Genomic DNA, 15,555 nt, shown 5'->3' with positions numbered 1-15,555 from the left:
TTCTATGATTATATGACATTAATGTTTTGGAATAAGCTGTGTTCAGGTTGTGCAAACTGGCTTTATTTTAATACAAGACTATGAAATCCACCAGTTTCCATATAAGCAAAGTGACTGACACCCCTGTGATTTAATTTTTATTTCAAGGTCTCAATGACATTTATTTTTAGAAGCTGCTTTCATTTCAAGTACCTCTGCTGCCATATAAAACTGAAGCACAGAACACACCGTTCACAACCACCTCACACAGAGTTTTACATGCATACATAAATTTATCTAATTTCTCTTTCATTTTGCTCAGGGCTCTGGAGGTGGAGATACAAAATATGGATCATTTACTTACCTTGTTTTGCCAGCTTATCTGCCTCCTTGCTTATTATCCTGAGCCGTGATGATAACTGGTGGCATGATTACTAGGAGTGTTTAAATTTCTGAGAAAAACAGCTTTTTGCTGAAGGCTTACAAATGTGTGAAGATGGGGGAAATGTTGCATACATATCATTCAGGTGCAATTTATATGCATACATAAAAACACAAAGAAATTGTAAGTGATCTGTGCTGATTCACTGTTCAGGTTCCTCCAATGCAACCCATTTCTTAGGCCAACAGGGCTTACGACATGCTTAATTCTGTGTGTACTAGCTCCTTCCTGGAGATAGAACCAGAAGGCGGCTGTTTTGTCATTAAATTCCAATTTAGGCATTTCTTGCCAGTGTAAGACAGCATTCAGATTCGAAATGCTGTACCTACAGGTTCATAATGATGCTTGTACCTAAGTTGTATGTAGTAATTTGGCCTTGATGTTTTGCTTTTCCACATAGCTTGACATGGCCATTGATTACATTGATAGCCGGTCAACAGATAAATAAGCAAGCACACAAACAGTGAATGTTTGGCAGAGCTGTCTCACTTGACCAAGTCTGATTTCTTATAACAGAAAAACATTAGTTGAAGATAAGCACAGAAAGACAGATGGTCTTATGAGCTCTGCCAAAACAATGGGTCTTACTATTAATAAATCAATGGCAGAAGCAATGAAAACTAATTTACCTACCAATAATTTAATTTCTTTGAAAAGAGAAGTCTCAACAACTGATAATAAATCTACCTAAACCAGAGGCTGAGTCCTGGAAGACAAGTGCTGCATTTCAAAAATTTGGTATGTAATGAAGGTCCAGTATGATCAGTGAGAACTTCAAATGAAATATGAAGCACTGACATTTCTAACCAGTTTCCACACTGCACAGTTTTGAAGCAAAAAAACTAGGAGTCTGTTCAGTTTGTATTACAGGAACATGCAATGAAGACACCTGTGCAGAATAACTCAAGACAAGTGAATGTGCAAAAGTTTTCCATAATTATTATAAGCACAATCACAACTGCAAGAAACATCTTGATAACCATGGGCAGCTTATCCAATGCCAAGGACTTCAGCTGCCATGCCTCATTAACACTGCTATGCTGGTTGCCAGTCATGGCTGTGGCAGCAGCTGTACAAAGCAATTCTCCATCTCATGGAAACAAGCAAAAAAGCTGAGCAGAACCTATGTTGGTTGTATGTAAGGAGATGTCAAGCTCTGGCATCTCCTAGCCCAGCACTTCTTAGCACCGCTTCTATTATCTACAATCAATAAGTGGTCAATTACAAAGGAAGATAATAAGAGGTAGGTGCCTAGGCATATCAGAGATTTAGAACTTGATGGGGGTGCTAAGAACACTTAACCAGTGGATACATGTCAGGCTCACCTGACATACTCCATAGCACACAAATAAATACCCAGAATGGCATATGGCAAAAAAAAAAAAAATAAAAAAAAAAATCATCCGGTCCAACCCCCCTGCCAAAGCAGGTTCCTCAGAGCAGGCTGCCCAGGTAGACGTCCAGACGGGCCTTGAATATCTCCAGAGAAGGAGACTCCATAACCTTCCTGGGCAGCCTGTCCCAGTGCTCCGTCACCCTCACCATGAAGAAGTTCTTTCGCATGTCAGTGCAGAACTTCCTATGCTCTAACTTGCAGCCATTGCCCCTTGTCTTATCCCCACAAACCACTGAGAAGAAGTTGGCTACATCCTTCTGTCCCCCACCCCTCAGGTATTTATATACACTGAGGAGATCCCCTCTCAGTCTTCTCTTCTCCAGGCTGAACAGACCCAGGTCTCTCAGCCTTTCTTCATAGGGAAGATGCTCCAGGCCCCATATAATCTTTGTGGCCCTCTGCTGGACTCTTTCCAGGAGACCCCTGTCCTTCTTGTACCGGGAAGCCCAGAACTGGACACAGTACTCCAGGTGAGGCCTGACCAGGGCAGAGCAGAGGGGAAGGATCACTTCCCTTGACCTACTGGCCACGCTCCTTTTAATGCACACCAGAATCCCATATGAGATACATACGTTTTATTTCACAAGGCTTCTTCCGTGTAGCATTATGAGTTCTATCTGTTAGGTATCAGCACTGAACAGAAATAAGGAATTGTAATGGTGGGAAACAGGTAGGTTAGAGCATGCATAAAAAAGAAAATGTGAAACAATTATTACCATATTATTAGAAATCTACTATTGAGATCTGAGCCTTCATGAAGACTCTTATTGAGATCTGAGCCCTCATGAAGACTTTTATTCTACAAATAATTTGTCCAAAATACAGTACAATATAGCACTCAGAATTAAATGCAATAGAATTCCCAAAGAGGTCTGTATAAGCAATCAGGATTATAAGAGAAACAGTAAATCTGCAGTCCTCTTAGTGGCAGTAAAAGAAATTTGGAGGATAAAACCTGGCACTTGGAAAATGAGAAGACTGTCAGGCCAAAAGAAGAGTGGCACAGTTTATGATCTTTACTATTTGGAAGTATTATCTTTTAGATTTTGATCTTCATTGGTGTAAGCTACTTGTGCTATACAAATCCCAACACTGCTTTCTCTAAAACTTATTTCTATATGTAAGTTTGAAAAGGCTATATATAAATAGGAAGAAAGGGAGCTGGTATGTCTGGCATCATCTGAAGAATAGAAAACAGCTGGCTTTCCTTAAGAGGAGTCACAGAAGGTGCAATTTGCAACAGATGATAAAATAAGCAGCTCAAAATCTAAGAAGTTAACAGCATTAAGAATTCTCCAATTCCTGTATCTGCAAAGCTTGTTCTATGTATCTATGTAAAGAATGGTGTTGGAAATGGGTTTAATGCTTTGCAGCTGAATAACTCCTGGCTGTATCATATTAGATATCTATTTTTTCTCCCTTTCTCAGCTAAGTTTGCTCAATTTACAGTCATCACAGCCTTTAAAAAGAAAATTTCAAAGAAAAACACAGGAGATGCAAATTCATTCATCTTCTGGTAATACTGAGGATTTAAGTGCACAGTGCGGAATATATTGTTCATTTGAGATAGACATGAGGGTAAAGTGTAAAAAGCTTACAAAGTAGCTAATTAAGAACTTGCTTTTGCACACTCCATTAACCCTGGCCTGAATGAAAAGCACTTTAAATTATTACATGTATAGTTTGTAGCCCTAAAGGGCTGACATGGGACTTGGAGAACAGCAGCAGCTAGGGTGGAGGTAGTACCACCTTCTCCAGCTACGGACTCTGTCTCCTTCCTTCTCGCACTGCCTTCTCCCTCAAGGCAGCTGGTTGACCCCAGATACCCAAGTTCCTGACCAACATCTCCTCCCTTTTTCTATTTCTCTTTCCCAACAGAGCAAAATCTGAACTGGGTCCTGTCTCAGAGCAGGAAAGATGTACTGATATATCAATCCTTGGAGATTCATAGAATCATGGAATCACTAAGAGTGGAGGAGACCTCCAAGATCATCTGGTCCAACCATCACCATACCAGCAGTATCACCCACTAAACCATGTCCCTAAGCACCACATCCAACCTTGCCTTAAACACCCCCAGGGATGGTGACTCCACCACCTCCCTGGGCAACCCGTCCCAATGCCTGACTGCTCTTTCTGAGCAGAAATGTCTCCTCATTTCCAACTTGAGCCTCCATTGGTGCAACTTGAGGCCATTCCCTCGTGTTCTATCACTAGTTACCTGTGAGAAAAGGCTAACCCCCAGCTCCCTACACCTTCCTTTCAGGTAGCTGCAGAGAGCAATAAGGTTTCCCCTGAGCCTCCTCCTCTCCAGAGGAGACCCCAGCAACCTCAGCCACTCTCCATAGGACTTGTGTTCCAGGCCCTTCACCAGCTTTGTAGCCCTTCTTTGGAGAAGACTCTCTCACTGTAACTGAAAAATAAAGAAGCATTGCTAATAAAATCCTAGAATTATGACAGTAATATTAAGAATCAATAGTTTTGGTAAATGGTAAAGAACATTTAAGTACCATTTTCTGAAGTAATGCTGAGAATTGTCAGGAACAAATTACCTCCTTTGATATACAGTACAAACTAACTCCCAGGTAAATTATCCGTTTTCTTTTATTACAAAAGTTTCCCAGAATAGTAAAATTGATTGCACAACTAGAAATATATACATAAAACTTTCTAAACTGTTCATCAACATGTAATAATTCCCTGCAGATGCAAAATCGGTATGAGACCTTTGTATCTGCATGGAGAACACATCTGCCCCTTCTCCACAAGCAGCTCCAGAGCAGCCAACAGGAACATAGAAGCTCTGCAGTGAGCATAGGCAGTCTCTTGGGTAATGTTTACTTGAGACACCCTCCCATCATGTTTTTCCTGTTGCAGCAGAACAAGTGCAAGGTGCCCAGGACCTGCTCTGCTGTGCTTGGTGAAGAAGGCAGCTGCAGCAGTAGTGGTGCTACCACCGCTCTAAGGATGCACCTGGAAGGGTGCAAGTCTGCTGGGTCTGGCTGGGATGGAATTACCTTTCCCTGCAGCAGCCCATGCAGTGCTGTGCTCTGTACCTGTAGCTAGAACAGCCCTGGTATCACACCAACTTTTTGTCTCTTGCTGAGCAATACTGGCACAGCATCAGCACTCCCTCTAACCCTCAAGAGCCAGCAGGCTGTGGGTGGGCCACAGGTGAGGAAGGAATATCACCAGAGCAGCTCACCCAAACCAATCAAAGGGATATTCCACACCATATGTTGTCACACTCAGCAATAAAATGTGGAAAAGGGTAAGGAGAGGGGACGGGAGGGCTCTGATTGTGAAAACATCTGTCCTCCTGAACAATGGCTATGCGCATTTAGGCTTCAGGGGCTTGGCCAAACATCGCTTTTTGGTGGGAAGTAGAGAGTAATTTCTTTCCTCTCTCTGTGCTTCTACATGACTTTTTTTTTTTTTTTTTTTCTCTTTTTCTTTTTTCTTTTTCTCCCCTCTTCCTTTTCCCTTTAGTTAAATTATTTAATCTTTTCCTTAACAATAAATGTACTTTAATAATTATATTCCCTTTAATTAAACTAGCCTTATCTCAACCCATGAGCTTCCTTCCTTCCTTCCTTTCTTCCTTCCTTCCTTTCCTCCTTCCCCTCCTCTCCTGAGAAGGGGGAGTGAGAGAGCAGCTGTGGTAGAGTTCAGCTGCCTAGTGCACTAAAACCACCACAGCAAGCCAGGCTTTTGCTCCCTCATCTGGATGAAGCTGCACTTCTCTGTTGCTGTGCTCTTCAGAGAACGTGCTGCAGATGAGCTATTTAATACAACAGCGATTCTTTCTCAGTGACTTCATCCTTGACTAACAGTTACATAAAAGGTACCCCACAGTGAAGGCTGGATCACTGCGTGTCAACATATGAATGGAAAGCAGAATACTCAGCTAAAGTAGGAGTGACCGTTGACTTAAAAAGTAAACAAAACTGAAAACTGATCACACACATTTGATTTATTTATTTATTTTTTTACTTCAGTGTTCTGTTTCTGAAGCTTGCTGTAAACCTTTTCTTAGATCTACTGATTAAGGAAAAAAAAATCATTTGAATGTCAGGATTCTAAACTGTTCAGCAGAGATATTTTAGGACACTGGGGAACGAAAACTAACCAAAGAATCTAACACCTCTACCTCACTTTGCCAGGAAAATTGTTAAATGTTAGCCACACATTCTGTAAAGTTTAATATGCATGATAAAAAGCAACATTGGCTAAAAGTACAAAAACAAACAAATAAAAAAAGAACTAAGATCTGTGTGTACTTGCATGTGACAATGTAAACGTATATATTGTCAGTAAAAGACTATCAATGTATAAATTGATTCCAGTTAGCATTTGCATAAAGTTAGATATTAACATGATCAAATTATGCTCAACAAAATGTAAAATTAACTTAGAATGGTTCTAACAACTGAAAATTGGTAATTACAAAGTAAACAGCAAATTCATCAGTGTTTCTGAAAACTGGGTATGCAAAGTTATGATTTGATCCTTATAGCTGGATAGCAAGCAATTGTCACTGCTGACACACCTTCCAATTATATTGATTTTCCAAGCACAGTCCAGAACCACCACTAAGGTGGACACTATCTTCAGTGCCTGTAGTCAGCAATTTAAGCTACTGTTACTCATCCTAAACCAGGACAAGGATAAAGAACATGTTAGTCTGTGAGCAATGAAGGGTCAAGAAATGCTGGACCTCTGAAGCAAACATCTGATCTGGAGGCTGCTAGCAGAACAGCAGCCAGAAACTCAGAATAAGAGAGATTAGAGGTATAACACCCTATTCATTCATTCCCTGAAACCTCAATATCCTTTCCAGCACTTTGCACAAATCTGTTTTTATTGTTGCGGCTTCTTCCTTCACCTTTAGGGTCAGAAATGCACTGAAGAGAAACAGCTTGGAATGGTAAAACCTATTCTTATCTTTATCTGAAGAGAACCATCAACTCTTACTGTCATAATCTCAGTTTATCACAAAAAAAAAAAAAAAAAGGAAATGACAAATGATCATCCCATAACCTTTTCATCATTTAGAATGATTGCTGCAGTTTACACTTCTGAGCTGAAGTAAAAGAAAAAACAGTGTTCTTCTGAGTGAACTTGAATTTTTCTGTGCTCTTGCCTTCTGTCAGGAGAAAATGGCAACAGAATAAGGTCACAAATTTCCCTTAATACTCACTAGTCTAATGCTGAAGGGTAAGAGGCCAGATCTAGCTAGATCAAGGCCAGCTAACAAGGCCAAGTGGTGGACCACAACAACAACAAAAAAAGATCAGCTTACTAGAGCTGAGCAAGTTTGTGTAAAGCTAAGGGCAAAAACTGCCTCCAGATGTAGTTTCAGCATCAGAAGAAATTCCCTTACCTGCATGCTGTTACCCCGGGGCCAAAGTCACGCTCCTCCAAAGCTGTGAGTTGACTGCCACTAGGGTTCTCCTGGGCGTCATATTGGTAAGCCTTCACTGCTGGCTTGACTGCGATGCAGCATGTGGATGGAGGGGATGATAGTTATGCCCACCAGCTTCAGGACTGCACCTTAAGCCATGAAGATTCAGGTTTAGAAGGACCACTGAAAGCACGGGAGCAACAAGATGCCAGCTGGCGTCTGTCCCCTCACCTTGCCATCCCTTTCCTTGTACCAGCACCACTGAAGGAGCAAAGCCTTTTGAAGAAAATAAGATCACTGAGTAACAAAAAGAGATTTCAGCTAAACCAGGCTGACAATATGGAGGCACAATGAATACAGCAAGGTCATCTTGGTTCTTTTCGTACAGTCTCTGCCTCCCAGACAACAGCATTTCCACCCACACACTTCCTACCTCCATCCCCCCATGCACAGTCCCCTCTTCAATGTAAAGAAACCAAAGTATTCACAAGGAGGCACACCATCTGCAGTACTAATTTGTGCAACATCTAGATTTAGTTTGGCAGTCTTGCACATACCAATTCATTGCCAGCTGCAGAGCAGAATAGGTTTTACAGAATATAACTGAACCAAGCCCAAATAAATACAGTGAAGCATTAGAGGATTCAACTCTGGTCCATATGACTTCTGTTTCTAAAATTCCTTGCATATGTTCTTACATCATGTAAACCCAGACAGTGGAGAACATTTTGAATATTGTAACAACTTTTTTATACTTTTGAGTTACGCAATATTATTTTTAAAATCAATAAAGTTATATACATATATATGCATCAACATTTCTTGCCTGTTTGAAAAGGCATCCTTTTTGGCTTTACCTGAAAGTTTTGGTTCAAAATCCTAGATAAGTGTCTGTGAAAATAAATCAAATAATAAAATAAAATAAAGAAACAAACCACCCCCATTCCCACCCCCAAACAAAACAAAAAACAGATGATCACTCAGTTTTCATATTGCAAAACAAAGCACAAGGTTTTAGTTAGTGAGATTTATAAGATTTAGGAAATGGAACCAGACAAAAATCCCAAAGTTTGGATGTCTATCTAAAACTCAACAGAACTAGCTGGCTTGCAAAATGGGACCTGAAATCTGACTGGAATTTGCTCTAACAATACTTTTTCTTTCCAGCTTGACTCAGTCACAAAGTGTATTTCTGCCTTTTCCTATCCCACATTAGCTGAACCAAAGAAGCACACTTGTACTTCCCTTCACCTATTTTAACTCACTCTTCAGAAACCATACATTGGCATAAAAACACGTTTGTGCACTAGTGCTTATTTTATCACTGCTTCTTACTGTTTTATCAGGCCATTCCCATTTTTGCTGAGTGTGAACAGTAAGTCCAACAGCAACAGAAAAGCTGATTCTGGTTCCATTAAACCTTATATTGCCTTGTGAAAATTCACAATGCCTGAAGTCCTGTAATTAAAATGAATATATTCTAGACTTTTCAAATAACTTCACTGGCTAACTAAATTAACCTCAAAGCATGATATAACCTGTGCCATTCACTAGACACTGCAAATGAAGAAAAGGACTTTCATGAGGATTGATAACTAATTATTTTAAAATTTATTATTTTTAGAGGGTTGGCTTTTGACAAAAATTGTCCTTTCAACAGATTTTATAGCAATAGGAGAATAGAACTTGTAAACCTTAAAAAAAAACACTTCTGTTTATCCATGTTTAAGAATTATATTAAAATAACTGGCCAAAGAGATGATGACAACTTCCATCTCTTGATGTTCACACACTCACCCTCAAACCCCAGTCTTTAAAACAAAACACTGCATGATCTTTATATTTGAATGAGCACTTATTAGGCTTTTTCATCTTTACATAATCTTCTCTAATACTATCATATTCTCACTAAAAGCCTATAAAGAAAACCAGTCTCTATGTCTGAAGGTCAACATTTGTTCACTGAAGATGAAAATCCTGCTATGTATGTGATTCCAAGCCATCAGCCCTGCCACCAGTGATAGACTTAACAGACATTCATCATTTGTCTAGGCTTTATCAACCAGACTGTACAAAACAGATCTTCCCTGAATATTACAGAGTCACAAAATGCACACCATAACCCATGGGACACTAGTTTCTATTTTAATGTTATTGTTTTTAAGCACAATTGTCAAAAACACGCGCAGATGAAGAAAATCTTAGTTCACAATGCCTGATGCTTTTTTTTTTTTTTGACAGAAAATATTTCCCTAGAGGAACAACTATGTTACTCCTACCAGTCATAGCTCATATTTACCTCAAAGACACCTCCAGCATTATCAGAAGCCTTGTTCACATCCTACTTTTTGCCTCATTAATGCTCAGAAGACTGACATTCACCTGACATTTACAAACGTGCCAGTAAGTGAATTGCTGACACCCATGACTCTGAATAACACAGAGACGTGTTTTCACTTTAAAATTCAGTGCCTTGCAATTTGTTTGAAATTGAGTGATCATAGTTTGGGTTGTTGTTTTTAGTCCAGAGTTATCAATTCCTGAAGTTATTGAATTGCTTAAAAAAAAAAAAAAAAAACTTGCAGAAACTTTAAGAAATGTTTTATACATTCTTTCATTCTTTTTAGTTATAGCAACTAATATCATAAAATCATAGAATACCCAAAGTTGGAAGGGACCCACAAGGATCACTGAGTCCAACTCCTGGCTCCACACAGCACCACTCCAAAATCAAACCAGATGTCTGAGTGCATTGTCCAAATGCGTCTGGAACTCTGTCAGGCTCAGTGCTGTGCCCACTGCCCTGGGGAGCCTGTCCCAGTGCCCCACCACCCTCTGGGTGCAGAGCCTTTCCCTAACCCCCAGCCTGACCCTCCCCTGTCCCAGCTCCATGCCGTTCCCTCGGGTCCTGTCGCTGTCCCCAGAGAGCAGAGCTCAGCACCTGCCCCTCCGCTCCCCTCGTGAGGGAGCTGCAGGCCGCCATGAGGCCTCCCCTCAGCCTGCTCTGCTCGGGGCTGAGCAAACCAAGGGACCCTAGCTGCTCCTCAGACATCTCGACCTCTATGGCCTTCACCATCCTCACAGCTCTCTTTTGGGCACTCTCTGATAATATACTTAACCTTCGGGAGTCAAAAAATAAAAATAAAAAAGAAGAAGTCAAAAATCCTTTTTACAGGATTCATCATCCTACTTGTCCGTTTTAAGAGAAAAGTTAGTTTCAGGAAAAGCTTGTTTTGTTTTGTTATTTTGTTACTCATAAAAAATAGAACTAGTCCAAACTCCTACCTATGAAATCTTCATGTGACAATTTGTCATGACTTTTCTCACAGATGAAAAAATTACTCTTTTATGAAACAAAGTATTAGAGGAGAATAGGTATGGGTTTCTACACTGCTGTTTCTCAGGTTCTTGTGGTGTTTAAGTAGCAGAACTTCACCCTGCTAGCAGCCTCTGTTACTATAGAAGCACCACATTGGTGCTGCAATGGAATGTGTAATATAATGGATTAGTAATACCTGGGGTAAATGGCATTGCCTATATGCAGCTCTAGAGCTGAAAGAAGAGCTTTGATAAAGGCTGCTCATTTAAGCCAGTCCAACAAATTTATTCCCTTTATGCCTTCCTGAGTACCAGCTCTGCCTGCACCCTCCTTCCCCCCACCCCCCCCCCCCCAAAAAAAAAAAAAAGCACCTCTGCCTGAAGGGGGAGGCAAATATCCTACTTTTTTTTTTCTTTTTTCTTCCAGTTAAACCCATGTTTTGAAGATGGGTGTTCCACTGGTGATCCCTTATGTTCATATCTGAGGCACATGAAAATGACCCGAATCAATTGTGTTATTGTCACTTGGTGACTTATCGCTAATATGCTGCAGTCAAGCTCTGAAGCCCCATGGTCCTGTGCATCTTTGGTGTGAGTTTTTGGTGGTCTAAGCAAATAAATTTGTACGTTGTTCCTGCTTAAAACAGGCAGAGATAGTACATAAGCAGCATAACAAGTAGTAGCTTTACGTGCTGTGATTTCTATTGCTACTGTATGAGTGGGGCTTTTTAAGCAGAGATTAATTTCTCCAAAACTGAAGTAGCTCTGGCAAACTTCTGAATGTGCTCAAGCACAAGTTGCAAAGGCTCGTTTTCCTGGGTGAGCCCTGGAAAATACACCGGTTCTGGTAACAGCCATAGAAGCACAGGTGACCACACACACACACACAGACACACACACACACACAGTCTGCACTGCACAGAACGTTTGAACTCTAATACTGTTGGTTTTCCTGTTTTCCATCCTTTTATATTCATCATTTTTATTCTTCAGCATCGTTCATTTCTTATCTCTGTGCTTGTGTCAGCTCTCATCATCTTCCTTTTTCATTGTTATTTCCCACTCTTTCCCCCATAGCTCACTTTTTCTGTCCTCCCCCTCCCTAGGCCAGTTCATTTCTCTTCATTTCTCTTAATCTACTCCTAAGGGCATCTCTACTGCACCTGCTCCCTGCAAGCAGGCAGTTGAAACTGTCCCATTCTGAGCTGTGCACTTTCACTACACAAAGAACATGACCCGGTTATGTCCAATATGCTGAGAGTTTCAGGCTGTAAAAGTGCAATTCAGACAGAATTAACCTGCAGGAGTGACGCTGTGAGGTCCATGCTGCTCTCCCAATCTCCAGATCAGAAAGAACTAGTTTAAAAGTATAGTAAATGAAAAGTTGCACCTGCAGTCATCCCCAACAGCAAATAGAAGGAAATATGGGATATTTCTTAAAGCCTCCTCTCCACCTCAATTTCTAAATACTAGCCTACAAAATTCTCTCCAGATCTAGGACCACGAAGATTCACTAATGCCACTGATCTTTATTTAGTTGCAGATTTGGCTATCTATATCTATATATATTTATTTATTCTAGATATCTGTAGAAGTAATGGATAATATTAATAATGGCCTGATAAAAACAAATGGCCTGTTTGAAAAACAAAAACAACAAAAAAAAAATCACACATTTCTTTCTTTTTAAATGTGGTGAAAAGGGAAATGACAGTATATTAGCGTTCAATCAGAAGCAACATCCTAGAATCCTTTACAATAAATGATAAAAGAGGCTCAAAATAAAATGTAAAGATACAGCAGCCTCCGATATGGTCTGCTAGGTTTACGCATTCTGCTAAATTTTAATGTTGTATTGAAGTAATAAGAAATTGACAGAACAGAATAACAGCAGTAAACTTCTAAAGCTGTCATATCATTACTTCAGTGTTTACAAACAGATTTCGCACAAAGTGCAAATTAAACCAGACTATGCTGCTCAATTGCCTGCAGGAAATAATACATTAAATATTTCAGATTGTCTTTGGTGCTGGACTCACATTCCTACATATTAAAACAAGGGCCTTGAATTCCAGAGAGTGAGATTCGTGAGGGTGGTCATGCTATCATGAAAAGCAATGTCAGTATCTCCATCTCTAATTATGGTTAATATCTTCTGTACCATTTTACAAGTGGTCTGTGCCAACACTGTTGGCTTTGTGTTGGTTCTGATGCAAGTGTGCATATGGCTGGTTGCATATGAAATGTTCAGTGACTTGAACCCATGGGCTAAGCCTTAAAACAAAAGCAGTACATTTGAGGTTTACCTATCTCTCTGGAACCTAACCTACAAAAACAGGACAAAATGATCCCATCTTTCACTCTGCAACCTCAACTGAGATTTTGTGAGCAAATTCAACATCAAGTGATCACTCCTTCCAAAATCAATTTGCTGCATTCACCAGATGCAGACCTCAAGGCAGAAAGTCTTCTCCAAATCCCACTCTTCCTTTCAAAAAAATCAAAAGTCATCCCTTTACAATAGAGCATAAATCATCACTGGATCTTTTCTGAAGAGGATCTTTCCTCTTTCTGGTCTTGTTCCTGAAAGACTATCTTCAACAAGGCTAAGATATTTTTACTTCCTCATTACAGACTTTTGGTAACATCCCTCCAGTGTGTGGTAATCCTTATGCTCTTTTTAGTATGGGTCTGGTCCTGGTACCCTAAACCTCTTAAGTTTTCTGTCCTAATCTAAGTGCATACTTTTTTCTTTTTCATACCAGCTACTCTTAAAATCAAGGTCTTCATCCACTCGTTTTGACTTCCTTAGAGGGAAAACATTTGCAGCCTTTCATTGACTGTATTTTTCCTTCAAAAACTCTTCACAATAAGATACCCAAAGATTGGGAATCTCTTACCAGCATGTATAAGTACCTGCTAGGAGGGAATGAAGAGGTATCCAGACTCTTCTCAGTGGTGCCCACTGACAGGATGAGAGGCAAGGGGCACAAACTGAAACCCATGAAGCTCCATCTGAACACGATTTATTTATTTATTTATTTATTACTGTAAGGGTGGTCATACAGGTTGCCCAGAGAGGTTGTGGAGTCTCCATCAGTGGACATAGTCAAAACACAACTGGACACAGTCCTGGGCAACCTGCTGTAGCTGACACTGCTTGAGAAGGAAAAGTGTACTAGGTGGTCACAAGAGGTCCCTTCAACCAAAACAACTGTGTGACATCTCATTTTCTGCATAACTGTGTGATTTTGTTTAAATTCTCTCTCTCCCCCTCCTTGGTAATTTGACCATCTAGGTTTCCAGTTCACACATGAAAGCTGACTCAGGATATCTCTTGCAAGGCTGATTAGCCTTTGCTAGCCCTGAAGCTTTATCTGCCTTTGCATTGCTAGACCACCCTGCTCAGTTACCTTCCTGGCAGTTCCCAATTTGCTGCCAATTTTTGCCAATTCACCATTCATCAACACTTCCTAACCATCAAAAGTTTGATAAGAATCTAATCTAATCCAGAACATGTCATCTTTCTGAAAACCTTTTACCAGATTGAAAATTGCTTATTCACCTTCTGCTTTCTACCTCTAATTATTGAGATGTTAGAATTCCACCTGTGACCATGCAGCCACCCACGCTCCTTACCAGTCTTTGTGACATGGCTTTGTGAAAGTTCAGCTCATGCCATGTTCAAGAAAGAGGCTCAAAGGAATGTGTTAATTTAGGTACAGCAGAACAATTGTTTGCAGGGTTTCAGGCTGATTTCAGAAGTGAGACAATACATCAAAATGCTTCAATAAGTGCATGGCCAGCAGAAGAAAGCCAGAAGAGGGCTCCTGGGATCTAGGGAGTATTGATATATTCTGCTTTACAATATTGCTGAATAAAGTATATAAGAAGCCTTGACAATAGCTAAGACAACACAGGATTCTTACTGCTTCCTAAACCTATAGCTATTGGATTAATAAATCTCCTTAGCTTTGACCTGAGTGTTTAGTGCTACATATTCAAGGAGTTCATATTTAGTGCTATAAATTGAAGAAGTTGCATATTTAAAATAAAATAATGAAAAACACAAGTGCTAGTTAACCACCAGGCATTTGCTACAGATATAATAAAAGACAGAGCAAGTTCTGTTAGTACAGAAAAGGGGAAAATACACAGCAGAGCATTTCACCAGCTGTATGAAACTAAAATACACTAATAACAACTAAAAATTTTAATAACAAACTGTAGTGGATGAACAGCTTATTCCTGTATGCATTCCTGCCTGAACCATCATAGTGAAAGTGGTATTTTGGGTTCCCTAATGTTTCCCTTGAAAACTCAAATTCGGTATGTATGTACAAAATCCCACATTCCTGTTGCATGAGAGTTTCTAGTTTTCCTCAGCATGCTGGAAAAACTGCGGAAAATATCTGGAAGATACATTTGTCAATTTTGTTTAAACAAAAAGAAAGAAATCAAAACCAACAAAAATAAATAAATAAGAATAAACCTCCAACTGAAAGAAGGACTGTTTGGTTTAAAATACTTCCAGAACAACTTCAGAAATTACTTGTGTTGTACTTCTGAAACACTGCCTTGCAGCAAAATAACTGCTGTTATTGCTCTACAGATTTAGACTTTGTGCATTTACCTATCAGCAGTTCCAGTTTTCTCAAGTTGTTAAGTTATTAGATAATAATTGTCTATGTTGTATGGTTGATTTAGTTGGTTTTCCTGAAAACAACATATTCATAGCTTAAAACACAAACACTGAACAATGCACAGGCATTCTGTTATTCTCCCTGAGTAACACCAAAGATGTTGCTGATGGAAATACTGGGAATAAATAGCTTTCAATTCAGTCATGTCATAGACTGCGTTCTGTGTATTTTAAAACGCTGTTTCAATGATTGTTCTTGTAGGATACAGTTAAAAACCACTGTAGGAAGTGATAACAACCCACAATCACAAATATAACTGATCTTTTATTTTGCTGTTGTTTAAAACAGTGTGCCCCTACCTCCAATGATTTAT

This window comes from Aythya fuligula, chromosome Z (genome assembly GCF_009819795.1).
Source record: "Aythya fuligula isolate bAytFul2 chromosome Z, bAytFul2.pri, whole genome shotgun sequence".
Taxonomy (NCBI): domain Eukaryota; kingdom Metazoa; phylum Chordata; class Aves; order Anseriformes; family Anatidae; genus Aythya; species Aythya fuligula.
The sequence above is the reverse complement of the archived record's forward strand: the minus strand, read 5'-3'. Positions refer to the sequence as shown.